The following is a 13838-nucleotide window of genomic DNA, read 5'->3' on the forward strand; positions in this document are numbered from 1 at the left end:
TTCAGTAACTACTTAGCTTTTGGGTACACTGAAGAGAGTAGAGTCTCCATCTTTCAGAGAGTGAGCCACAGAAATTCAAGCGTTGGGATCCAGGCTGGGTTTTGCTGGCAGTGAAGCATCAATGCCAAGAGAACAAGAAGCAAACTTGGCAAGCAACCGTTGGGACTTCTGTCCAGGGGAAGAGTTTAATCTGGGGTTAAAAAGCATCTGTGCATGAATTCAATGGGACCAATATTATATAAGAACTAAACTAAGTTTTGAGCCTACTCTCCTAGAGATAAAAGTTATGTAGGGGAGATTATGCTCCTGAGATGTTGGGGAAAATGTTTATATATTTGTTCTTGCTATATTCTTTTATAAGAGCTACCAAATATTAAGAGGTTAAATAAACCTGGGGTACTAGCCCTGGAAGTGGAAGGAACACAGGTAGTTGGGACCCAAGCTGATGGCAGAGGAAAGAAACAGCTACAAATCCTTTGTGGTACCCTAGAATCTTAAGGGGGAGATGAAACTGACCTCGCACTGAGAAGAAAGAGTCAAACCATACATTTGCTATAATAATTCAGGAGAGAGGTGATGAGGGCCTGAAAAAGAATGCAAAGGATTTTGTAAGAGACATTATAAAGGTAGAAATGAGATTTGGAAATGGACTGGATATGTGAAGTAAGTGAGAGTGAAGAGTTGAGGATGGCACCGAGGCTATGAGCCTGAGTGACAGAGAGGAGGGTAATGCCCTTTGCAATAATTGGAAAGTTTAGAAGAGGGAAGAGTTAGGGCGGGGAAATAAAGTTTTGGTTTTGGACATGAGTGTGAAATGCCTATGAGATATCCAGTTCAAGATGTCTTAAAAGGCGGTTGGTGATATAGGTCTGTAGCTCAAGAGAGGGTAAAGGCTGGATTTATAGATCTAGAAGTTCTCTGCACAGGACTCATGTCCCACAGAACTCATTAGATCACCAAGTGAGATAGTATACAAGAAATAAAGGAGATCCAGGGCAGAGCTGTAGGTATAACCATAGTTAGGAGGTGGGTCATGGATAATTATAAAGCAAAAGACACTAAGAAGTAATCCGATAGGAAAGAGAAGAGTCTTACCACTTACATCATCCTGGGCAAGTGAATTTATTTCAGTAGGCCTCAGTTTTTTCAGCTATAAAATTAGGGGGATAATGCATAAAGTCCTTTCTAGTTGTGACATTAGGAATCAAAAAACCTTCTTATTAGCATCTCCAAAGATTCCCCCTAGACCTTCAGGAAGGCAAAGAGCAAATTCAAGAACTCACTATTTCATTTCTACTCAGCTCTAATATTTAACTCTGTGACCATGGGCAAGTCCGCCATACCTGTTTGAGCTTCAATTTCCTTATCTATAAAAAGATACCTTTACTACCTACCTCAGAGGATTATCTTAACAAAAAATGTCAGATAAAAGTAAATATTATCATTTGGGTGCTTCCAACATAGCAGGTGGAGGCACCCAGCCCACCAGGGGTTCATCTTGCGTTTGCCTATACATCACCCTATTTGCTCACAGAGCAGCCTCCACCCCAAAGACTACACACTCTTCATTTGCCTCCATTTCGATCTAGCCAGGGCCCTCTCCTCCCATATAACGCCTGTCTAGCCTTTTTTCGTATCAGATTTGAAAAACCTATTCTCACCAGCAATTCTTCATCATTTCTTTCTGGTCCCTTGCTAACAAATCAGGCTGTTTCCTTTAATGTCTAGGTATTTCTACAGAATCTGTAACAGACTAGAATCAGTTACTAGCTTAGCCTCTGGAGATAAGCTATAACTTTGAGAACAGTGATGTGATTTCCCTCAATATGCAACTTGGAGAGTTATTTATTGAGGAATCTATTAATTTCTGCTATATATTTTACTATCATAAGAAGTCTACGTAACAACAATGTCCTTTGTTATGATGAGGAGACTCTGTAACAATACTACCTTTCTATATTCCTTGCTTAAGCTCTTATCTCCCTCCACTTGGAACAACCAGCAATTTTCAAATTCTACGCAAGGACTTTATTCATTTGGAATTTCCTCTTTCCCCCATCATACTTCAGAATATATTTACAAATAAAGAGCTTCAAAAGGCTAAGTATTTGATGGAAAGTTTCATTTTACCATACCTGCAATTTAAAATGACAGCCTTAAACTGCTCTTTATCCCCCCTTAGTTTTACCTCATGTAATTCAATTTCAATTTAACATGTATTAAGTACCTAACACATATGATACACCATGTTAGGTACTATGACTTGTGTACGATGAAGATACAATGAAGAAAGTGTACAGTCCCTAACTTCAAGGAGCATCTAATGCAACATAAAAATATTCACATTCAGATTTTCTTTAGCTTACACAATGCAACAGACAGATTGGAAGAGGATATCTCATACAGGCCTAACTCTCAAGATTCCTAAGGTTCAACCTATCAAATGTATGTATTTTCCTTTTTAAATAAGCAAGTCATCTATTACCTAATCAGTAACATGCAAATATGCATACAAAAATAAGAGAATTTTCAATGCCTTAGTGTGCTCAGAGCCCTAGGCAAAATTGCAAAGTAGGCGGCTTATCTTTGCACTCTCTCATCATTTCCTCTTTTCTGAGCTACTCTGATTCTTCCCTCTGCCAGTTAGCAGTCAAAATGCATGTGTTAAGTGCTTGCTAAGTGTCAGGTGCTGTGTTAAGCACAGTGGGATACAAAGTATAAAGAGGACTGCGGACACAGCCTCTACCCACAAAGGGGCTCATAGTCTAATGGGGAAGACAACATGCAAGTGACTCTGTGTCAACTCACTTGGAAATGTCCTTTCCTAAAAGTGACTCCAAATTCCAAAATCACCTCATCCTATACTCCAACTCCAATCAAAACTCCTCTTCCCTCAAGAAAAAAAATAACCCATCCCTACTGAAAACACCCTAGGCCTCCATCATCTCTCATCTTCCCTCTTTGCCTCTGGCCTCTCCCTCTTCTTGTTCCATCTTACATACTAGTACTAGTGCTTTTCCTTGCTAAAATCTCTTTTGCACATTTCCTCTTCCCACTTTTCCTGTTTCCTTTGGCCATACCCAGAGAGTGATACCAGACACTAATCTGGCCAGAGTCATTATGAAGGAGCTGCAGTGCTGAAATGATGCTTGGTTCTGTGTGGAGCTATCTGGCAGTAAAGAGACAGAAGTGAGTGATGCTGGAGGGCTATGGCAAAATAACAAGCTGGCAAAGACCAGAAGCAGATAGCATAGCCAAAATCCGAAAATAAAAGGTCACAATGTGGTAGTGCTCTGACTCAAATTCAGGTAAGACTGAGAAGTAAGGCATCCAAATAGTCTTGTACAAGTACACATACTTCTAAATGACACAATAAAAGAACTTCGACAAATATATGCGCCATAAAATACATGATTTTTCTCTGTATTCCTTTGGCACTTACATATCCAGCATGTGGAAATGTAGGTTCAGACGCTGTTAAAGGAGAAAGCGATTTGCTTTCGCAAATGTTGGAGTGTTATTCTCAGTTATTGTTCATCATAATTACTAGTTCAATTCTTCCACTAATATCCATTGACCAATATACCTAGCCAGTCAGTTAAACAGCTTCATAGAATACATGAGGCACATTTTTTGAGCACTATGGGCTTTGTTGCCATCCACTTTGGTACCAAAAGAATAAGGTTCAGCAACTTGTCGGCACTTTTTTCAAGGTGGCTGACTTCCAAAATAGTACACTAATTCAATATGTCTATGAGACCTCCAGGAATCCAATCGCATTGATATTTCTAACACTTAGAAGTGAATTAGAGAGAAAATCCTAGAGAATGTTTTTAATAAATCCCACGTACTATGTCTCATCTCTGTAGCTGCCCAAAGGTTACATGTAGACAAAGATAGTAGAATTATTTCATAGCGTTAAGGAGAACTAATTAGTCTCCTGCCTCCAAATCTCCTTGTCTCCAATCCATTCTCAACACATTAACCTGCTGGGTTCTCTGCCTCAGGTCTTTCCCCATTGCAGTTCACCCTCCACTTAACTTTCAAATTGATTTTCATAAAAGGCAGATCTGATCATGTCATCCTCCTATCTGCCCCCCATTCAATAAACTCCAGTTTTTCCTATATAATCTCCAGGATAAAACAAAAATTCCTCTGTTTGACTTTTTAAAACCTTCATAACCTGGCTCCTTCCTGCCTTTCCAGTTTTCATACACCTTAGTCCCCTTCACATATTCTAAGATACAGTACCACTAGCCTCCTTGCTGTTCCTTGCATAAGACATTTCCCAGTGCCATTACCAACCGCATTCATTTTTACTAGGTGCACCCCCATGTCTGAAATTCCCTCTTCCCTCATTTCTGCCTCCTGGATTCCCTGGATTCCTTTCACACTTGGCTAAAATTGCACCCTTTGCAAGAGGCCTTTCCCAAACCTCCTTAATCTTATTTTCCTTGCTTCTAAAACTATTCCTGATTTATCCCATATATATCCTATTTGTACATAATCATTTGTATGCTATCTCCTCCATTACAGTATGAGCTCCTTGAGAGCAGGAATTGTCTTTTGCTTTTCTTCGGACCCTAAACACTTAACACAGTGTCTGGCACTGGTGCTTAATATATGTATATTGACTGTCTGATTCCCAAAGTGATTTTCCATGTCACTCAATAAACTCCAATTATTTCCTATTATCATTGTTGTCAAATGAAAACTCCTCTGTTTATCCTCTAAGGCCATTCCCAACCTTGTTCTGACCTACCTTTACAGATTTATCATACATTCTTCTCTTTCATGAACTCATGGTCCAGCTAGACCTAGCTTTCTTTCGCACACAACTCTCCTTCTGTCTCCATGCATTTTGATTCCATGCATTATATTCCAAACTTGAATTGCATTCTTTCCATATTTCTCGCTCTAAGAATTCAGAATTTTCTTCAAAGCTCACCTTAAGCAGCAGCTTCTTTTTTAAAAATCTTTTTAAAAAATTTTATACAGATACTAAAACTTAAATACATAATAAGAAAAGAAAAAGAAACATATTATAAACTTAAATATTAAACTTAAATATAAAATAAGAAAAGAAAAAACATGTCTTATGCACAGCAGATTGTAGGAGAGGATTCAGAATATATGATAATAACTTTCCATTTCAAGAAAGCCTATATATTAATGTTGCACATTATATTGAAAGCTGTCCATCTTTTCTTTGTTTCCTTGTAGGTTTTCTTCTATTCTCTGCTATACACTTTTTACTATGTTCTTTTTTCCCTTTTCCTCTCACCTTCCCCCCCCTAAGTATCAGCCTCTACGCTAGGTCTTTCCTGTTGCCCCAGCTACTAGGGGCAAAAATTATTTCCAATTTATTATATATACTTACATGTATACATATATAAATACATAATGCATATGAATTCCAATAGAATATAAGTTCCTTAACAGCAAGAAGCACATTCTACATTGTATCGTCAATCCAATACGCATAGCAGCTGCTATGAATATGCAGCCGTATTTCCAGGTTTGAATTACAAAATATAATACACTCTCTTCCTCAAGAACAAAACCAAGACATTTATTCAAATGGTAGAAAACCAAATCCACCATAGTAACAAAGACATTTCTGCACATTACCAAGGCAGGGAGCACTACCCCCACCCCAAGCCTTCCCTCCCTCAGGCCTCCTCACAAACAAGCTCCCTTAAATTCCCCTCTCTCACTCATGCTAGCTGCTCTGCCTCTCTCTGCCTGCTCTCTCTCCCAGCTCTGCCTCACTCTCTCTCAACTCCTACTCCACCCTTTCAGTAAGCTCCTGCCACCACAGGCTCCATGTGACTCAGGCTTCCATATGACTCAGGCTCAAAGCAGGTCACGTAGGCCTATTAATAGATGGGAAAAAGCTTCCCATTCCTATTAATGTCATACATGCCCAGTACCTGCCAGAGTTGGTACTTACTAAATATTTTCTGACATATATTATTTAACATGGTTGTTCATGTTTTATGTGAAAAAACTTTTAGTTCACTTTCCATTTGCAATAAAGTCAAAACTCTTAAGCACACATTGGGGTGCATCATTTTCAACTTAACTGTTATCAGCACTGGTACTATAAAGAAATGTTTCTTTTTTCTTTTACCTCCAGGTTACCCCAGTTATTTTCACAATTTAAGGCTTAGTTTATTTTACCTTATATTCAGATAAACTTTAGGATACAGGTGATAAATACCTCATTATCACCTCTTTATAACTCTCTAAGGAATAAACATCTCAATTTGTTCTTAGTTTCTCCAGTCTCACCTACAAAAAAGGGGGCCTTGAATTATTATAGCCTAGAAAATAGACCTTTGATTTACTGCTTCATGGTTGCATCTTCCTCATGTATTGAGGTGACTAAAATGGCCAAGAAAATGGTGGAAACTATTAAGATCAATACTGCTAATGCAACAGAAGCCATAATCTTGCCTTTATACAAAAAAATTCCTTGTTCAGATTTACTATTTTACAGACAATTCTGGTTAACAAACCGTAAGTAGAACCCGGGGATAAGAAAAGTCTAGATGTTGCCACATCTAGGAAAGACACTGAATGGGGACAACAAGAAAGCAAAAACCAGCACTTTATCAAAAAGAACCATTCCTTCAAACTGCCCCTCTGTCCATGATTCCACCAACACAGCTTGATCCCAATTTTAATGGAACAAGGGAACAAGAGACACAACAGAAAGACCTAATGGGTAGGACAGGGATTACCATCATCAGCTTGTCAGTAAATAGGTCAAATGAGAAAGCTTAAGTATAGGAGTGTGAAGTCTCAGAGTCTTGGAGGCTTAAGTTCATGCTCATCCCACCCCTAGAGGTCATAGGAAAAGAAGTAAAGGAGTTCGCAGTCTACCCTTTTGGCAGGACTTAAACTGTACCCCCAAAAGGACAGTAGCAGTAACCAAAATGGGTCCTAGCACAAAACTGACCTTAATGAGAAGAGCAAGAAAGAGCAACCTCAGTAAGAGTGTAATAGACATGACTAGATGAGATGTTTGATGCAAGGTTCAATTTATTCTGAAAAGCCAACACTGGGGAAAATAATGTTGTAGCGTGGCTACAAAAGCAGTCTCTTCTGACTATATTGTCAATCTTGCTGCAACCAAACAGACCTGAGGGAGAATGCCTATGCTTTTGCAGAAATAAGTCAACTCCTCCCTATACTTGGGAATAACAGGTCACATGCCATTCTGAAAGAAATGATATAAGGACAAAGAATCTTCAAAAGAGATGATATTCTTAGTATAACTAGGGTGAGAGGGAAGTTAAGTTCAAGGGCAGAAGGCAGAAGCAACTTCTAATGTCCCTAATAAAACTCCAAGGATCTCTTTCACATTAAAGCAATAGAACAAAAAAGCAAGGAAAACTAGAACCTCTTGGTTGATGTTAATTATTTATATACAGATTTTGTTACGTGTGTGTGTGTGTATGTGTGTGTGTGTAATATTATATATAATATACGCAAGTTATAGAACTAAGCACCTTGAAATGAGAGGGAACAAGACATTCAGGTGAAACTATTCATGACAGAGCAGTGTCATTCTTTCCTGGATAACAGTCACTATTTTGCGTGTCTCTCTAGAGAATTCTTATGTATCAGGTTGTGCTGAAGGTTGCCTGAGGTCTTGGGCATAGTAAATGCCTGACAGGTGGTGAAATAATTGTTCTGTATCACTAGATCAGTGATAGTTACATCTTTGATAATACCTTATAAACCTTTTCTAATTTTGAGAAGTCACAGGACTCTGGGAGTCAAGGGTTTGTGAACATAAATAGTGAAGAGTAAATAAAATGACCGAGGATATTAAGAGGTTTACCTGAGAGGGTAGGTTTAAAAATTAAGGTTTTTACTTTTACTCTAGAAAGCAAAAGATAAGATTCAAAATTAAAAATTTATGAAGTATATGAACAGATCAGATACAGACTTGTTGACCAAATCGTGAAGCACAAGAACTATGGCAATGCCACTAGACCTCAAAGAAAGTAGTTTTGAGATGTGTAAAAAGAAGTGTTTGCTCACATATTGGGTAAACATAATAATTAATTATTCCTAAGAAGTGGAAAAGGCTAAAAATATAAGTAACCTTCAAAAAAGGTTTAGATAAATTTATAGATGAAAAACTCTTAATTGGCTGTCACACATAGTAATTAACGTGAGGAAAGTAGTTTCATGGACAGAAAACTCAAGCAAGCAAGCAAGCATTTATTAATCACTTACCCTTTGCCAGTCACTGTTCTAAGTGCTGGAGATACAAAGCAAAAGCTAAAAATGAAAACAATCTCTGCCCTCAAGGAGCTTAACTTCTGATGAGGAAGGGAGAAAGTAACATATATAAATGAGAAATCATGGAACTGGAAGATGGCATGACAGCAGGAAGGCCAAATTGTATAAAACATAGAGCGTGGGGAAGGTAGTAATATATAGCATATAAGGAAAGTGAAGTTAGACCAGATTGTAAAGGGTCTCAAAAGATAAAACGGAGTTTATATTTGATCCTAATGAGAACAGGAAGTTGATAGTTTATCGAGTAAGGGAGTGACATGGTCAGGCCAGCACTTTTAAGAAAAAAAAAATCACTCTTGCAGGTAGGCAGAAGATAGATTGGTTGGGGGGAGAGATGAGATAGAAAACTCATTCAAGAGGCCATTGCAATAGCCCAGAAAGAGGTGATGAGGACCTGAGCTAAGATGGAGATTGTGTGAGCAATGAGAAGGGGACAGATTCAAGTTGAGGAGATAGCGGTGATAAGATTTGGTAACTAATTGGTTGTGGGACCAATGGAAAGGAAAATTCTGAGTTTGTGAACCTGAAAGATTGAAAGTATAGTGGTGACCTTGACAGAAATAGGGAAGCTTAGAACAGAGGTGGATTTGTAGGCACTGAAAAGGACTACATTTTTGGACACTGGACTTGAGATACCTTTGGATATTCAATTTGAATTATCCAGTTGTCAGGTGATGTGAGACTGGAATTAGGGAGAAAAACCAGGGCCAGATTTACATGTTTGCACAAAGGAAGTAGATGAGGCAACAAAGGGAGAGAACAATATAGAGAGAAAAGGAAAGAAGATGCAAAACAGAATAATGAGAGACACTCATATTTAGGGGATATAATATGGATTATCAGCCAGCAGCATTAAGATAGGAAAAGAAGAAGCCTGATCTCTCTTCTACAGGACAATCCTTCAAATACCTAAGATCATTATCATGTCCTACAGTCCCCCTTTAGTTGGGTTTTTTGTTTGTTTGTTTGTTTTTGTTTATCCTTAAGGTTAAACATCTCTTTTTTTCTTTTTTTTATTTAATTTATTTAATATATTTAGTTTTCAGCATTGATTTTCACAACAGTTTGAATCACGAATTTTCTCCACATTACTACCCTCCCCCCCACTCCAAGATGGAATATATTCTGGTTGCCCCATTCCGCAGTCAGCCCTCCCTTCTGTCACACCACTCCTCTCCCATCCCTTTTTCCTTTCCTTTCTTGTAGGGCAAGATAAATTTCTATGCCCCATTGCTTGTGTATCTTATTTCCTAGCTGCATGCAAAAACTTTTTTTTTGTTTTTGCACATCTGTTTTTAAAACTTTGAGTTCCAAATTCTCTCCCCTCTTCCCTTTCCACCCACCCTCCCTAAGAAGTCAAGCAATTCAACATAAGCCACATGCGTATCATTATGTATAACCCTTCCACAACACTCATGTTGTGAAAGATTAACTATGTTTTGCTCCTTCCTAATCTATCCTCCTTTATTGAATTTTCTCCCTTGACCCTGTCCCTTTTCAAAAGTGTTTGTTTTTGATTACCTCCTCCCCGCATCTGCCCTCCCTTCTATCATCCCCCCTTTTTATCTTCTTCCTCCTTCTTTCCTGTGGGTTAAGATACCAAATTGAGTGTGTAGGGTATTCCCTCCTCAGGTCAAATCCAATGAGAGCAAGATTCACTCATTCCACCTCACCTGCCCCCTCTTCCCTCGGGACAGAACTGATTTTTTTTGCCACTTTTATGTGAGATAATTTACCCCATTCTATCTCTGCCTTTCTTCCTGTCTCAATATATTCCTCTCTCATCCCTTAATTTGATTTTTGTTTTTAGATATCATCCCTTCATACTCAAATCACCCTGTGCCTTCTGACTATATATATATATATATATATATATATATATACACACACATATATATATATGTGTATGCATGTATGTATGTATGTATGTATGTATGTTCCCTTCAGCTACCCTAATACTGAGGTCTCATGAATTATACACATCAGCTTTCCATGTAGGAATGTAAACAAAACAGTTCAACTTTAGTAAATCCCTTATGATTTCTCTTTCTTTTCATGCTTCTCTTGATTCTTGTGTTTGAAAGTCAAATTTTCTATTCAGCTCTGGTCTTTTCACTGAGAAAGCTTGAAAGTCCTCTATTTTATTGAAAATCCATATTTTGCCTTGGAGCATAATACTCATTTTTGCTGGGTAGGTGATTCTTGGTTTTAATCCTAGCTCCATTGGCCTCTGTAATATCATATTCCAAGCCCTTCAGTCCCCTAATGTAGAAGCTGCTAGGTCTTGTGTTATTCTGATTGTGTTTCCACAATACTCAAATTGTTTCTTTCTGGCTGCTTGCAATATTTTCTCCTTGACATGGAAACTCTGGAATTTGTCAATAATATTCCTAGGAGTTTTCTTCTTGGGATCTTTTTGAGGAGGCGATCGGTGGATTCTTTCAATTTCCATTTTACCTTGTGGCTCTAGAATATCAGGGCAGTTCTCCTTGATAATTTCTTGAAAGATGATATCTAGGTTCTTTTTTTGATCATGGCTTTCTGGTAGTCCAATAATTTTTAAATTATCTCTCCTGGATCTATTTTCCAGGTCAGTGGTTTTTCCAATGAGATATTTCACATTGTCTTCCACTTTTTCAGTCCTTTGCTTCTGTTTAATAATATCTTGATTTCTCATAAGGTCACTAGCTTCCACTTGCTCCAATCTAATTTTTAACGTAGTATTTTGTACAATGGTCTTTTGAACCTCCTTTTCCATTTGGCTAATTCTGCCTTTCAAGGCATTCTTCTCCTCATTGGCTTTTTGGAGCTCTTTTGCCATTCCAGTTAGTCTATTTTTTAAGGTGTTGTTTTCTTCAGTATTTTTTTCTGTATTTTTTTGGGTCTCCTTTAGCAAGTCATTGACTTGTTTTTCATGTTTTTTTCACATCATTGTCATTTCTATTCCCAATGTTTCCTTTACTTCCCTTACTTGCTTTTCCAAATCCTTTTTGAGCTCTTTCATGGCCTGAGACCAGTTCATGTTTTTCTTGGAGGCTTTTGATGTAGGCTCTTTGACTTTGTTGACTTCTTCTGGCTGTATGTTTTGGTCTTCTTTGTCACCAAAGAAAGATTCCAAAGTCTGAGACTGAATCTGAGTCTGTTTTTGCTGCCTGGCCATGTTCCCAGCCAACTACTTGACCCTTGAGTTTTTCGTTGGGGTATGACTGCTTGTAACGAGTACTTTGTTCCAAGCTTGAGGGCATGCACTGTTGTTTTCAGAGCTATTTCTATACAGCCAGCTCTGCCACACCAGCACTCCTCCTTCCCCAAGAACTGTCTACCTGGACTGGACTCACATCTTAAGCAGGCTCTGTACTCCTGCTCTGATCTGCCACTTAATTCCTCCCACCAGGTGGGCCTGGGGCCAGAAACAACTGCAGCTATAGTTCTGTAGCTGCACCACCTCCACTGTCCCTGCTGTCCCCGGGGCAGTGGCTGAACTGCGAACTCCTTTCACTCCCCACAGCTTTTCCCACTAACTTTCTCTGTTGTCTTTGGTGTTTGTGGGTTGAGAAGTCTGAAGTCTGGTAACTGCCACAGCTCAATGGTTCAGGGTGCCCAGCTCCTGGTCTGGTTGGTCTGCATGGCCCACGCTGGGCTCTGCTCCCCTCCACTCCCTTCCACTCCCAGCTCCATGCGTGATAGACCTCACCCAGCAACCATCCAGGCTGTCCTGGGCTGGAGCCCTGCTTCCCTCTGCTATTTTGTGGGTTCTGCTGTTCTACAATTTGTTCAGAGCCATTTTTATAGGTTTTTAGAGGGACTTGGCGAGGAGCTTACGCAAGTCCCTGCTTTCCAGCCACCATCTTCAAGGTTAAACATCTCTACTTCCTTCATTGAAGTCCTGGTTTCTAGTCATTTCAGTCCTCTGGATGCTCTCCTAAAGACACTCCAGTTTGTTAAAGTCCTTCCTAAAATGTGGTTTCCAGAAGTGAACATAGCACTTCAGATGCAGCCTGACCAGAGAAGAACAGTAGAATTATAGTGCCTTTTTTTTCTCCTAGAGCCTATAACTCTCTTACCATAGGCTAATTTCACATCAACTTTTTTGACTGCAACTTAGGTTGAATTTATAACACACTAAAACTCCTGTAATTTTTTTTTCCAATCAAATTTTATTGAGTTTTTACAATTTATTTCTTTTTAACCTAAATGCAGTATATATTCTTTCACTTAAGAAAATTGGTCCATTGTTATAGCCTGTCTGGTTTATCTTAGCTCTCTATCACCTGCAAATTTGTTCAACAGCTTGTCCAGAAGCAGCTAAGTGCCACAGGGAAGAGAATGTTGGACTGGAGGTCTGGAAGACCTGAGTTCAAATCATTACTAACTGTGTGACCTTGACGAAATCACTTAATCATTGGCTGGCACAGATTCCTCCTCTATTTTTTTCAATTTTCAAAATATTTTTATTTAAAGTTTTGAGTTCCAAATTATATCTTTCCCTCATTCCTTCCCCTCCCCCCCTCCAGAAGATGGTAAGCAATCAGATATAGGTTATATATGTGCAATTATGCAAAATATTTCCACATTAGTCATTTTGTATAAGAAGACTAGAATAAAAGAAAAATTAAAGAAAGTGAAAATTAGCATGCTTCAGTCTGTATTCAATCACTATCAGTTCTTTCTCTGGAGGCAGATTAATATGCTTCATAATGTTCATTGGGATTCTCCTGGAACATTGCATTGCATAGAATACTTAAATCATTCATAATTCTTCATCTAACAATGTTGCTGTTACTGTGTACAAGATTCTCTTGGTTCTGTTCACTATGCATCAGTTCATGTAAATCTTTCCAGATTTTTCTGAAATTATCCTCGCTTATCATTTCTTATAGCACAATAATATTCCATTAAAATCATATACCACAGCTTATTTAGCCATTCTCCAATTAATGGGCATCCCTTTGATTTCCAATTCTTAGCCACCACAAAAAGAGCTGCTATAAATATTTTTATACAAATATGTCTTCTTCCGTTTTTTGGATCTCTTTGGAATATGTGCATAACAGTAGTATTGCTAGATGAAAGGTTATACACAATTTTATAGCCCTTTGGGCATAGTTCTGAATTGCTCTCCAGAATGGTTGGGTGAGTTCACAGTTCCACCAACAGTGCATTAGTGTCCCAGTTTTCCCACATCCCCTCCAACATCCAACACTTTCCATTTTCATTAGATTAGCCACTTTGATAGCTATGAGGTGGTACCTCAGAGTTGTTTTAATTAACATTTCTCTAGTCACTGGTGATTTAGAGCATTTTTTTTCACATGGCTATAGATAACTTTGATTTCTTTCTCTGAAAATGGCCCATTCAAATCTTTTGACCATTTATCAATTGACGAATTACTTATAGTTTTGTAAATTTGATTCAGTTCTCTATATATTTGAAAAATGAGGCCTTTATTAGAGATCCCTGTTGCAAAAAAATTTTTACCAGTATTTTGCTTTCCTTCTAATCCTGGTTGCATTGGTTTT

Source organism: Trichosurus vulpecula, chromosome 7, assembly GCF_011100635.1.
Source record: "Trichosurus vulpecula isolate mTriVul1 chromosome 7, mTriVul1.pri, whole genome shotgun sequence".
Taxonomy (NCBI): Eukaryota; Metazoa; Chordata; class Mammalia; order Diprotodontia; family Phalangeridae; genus Trichosurus; species Trichosurus vulpecula.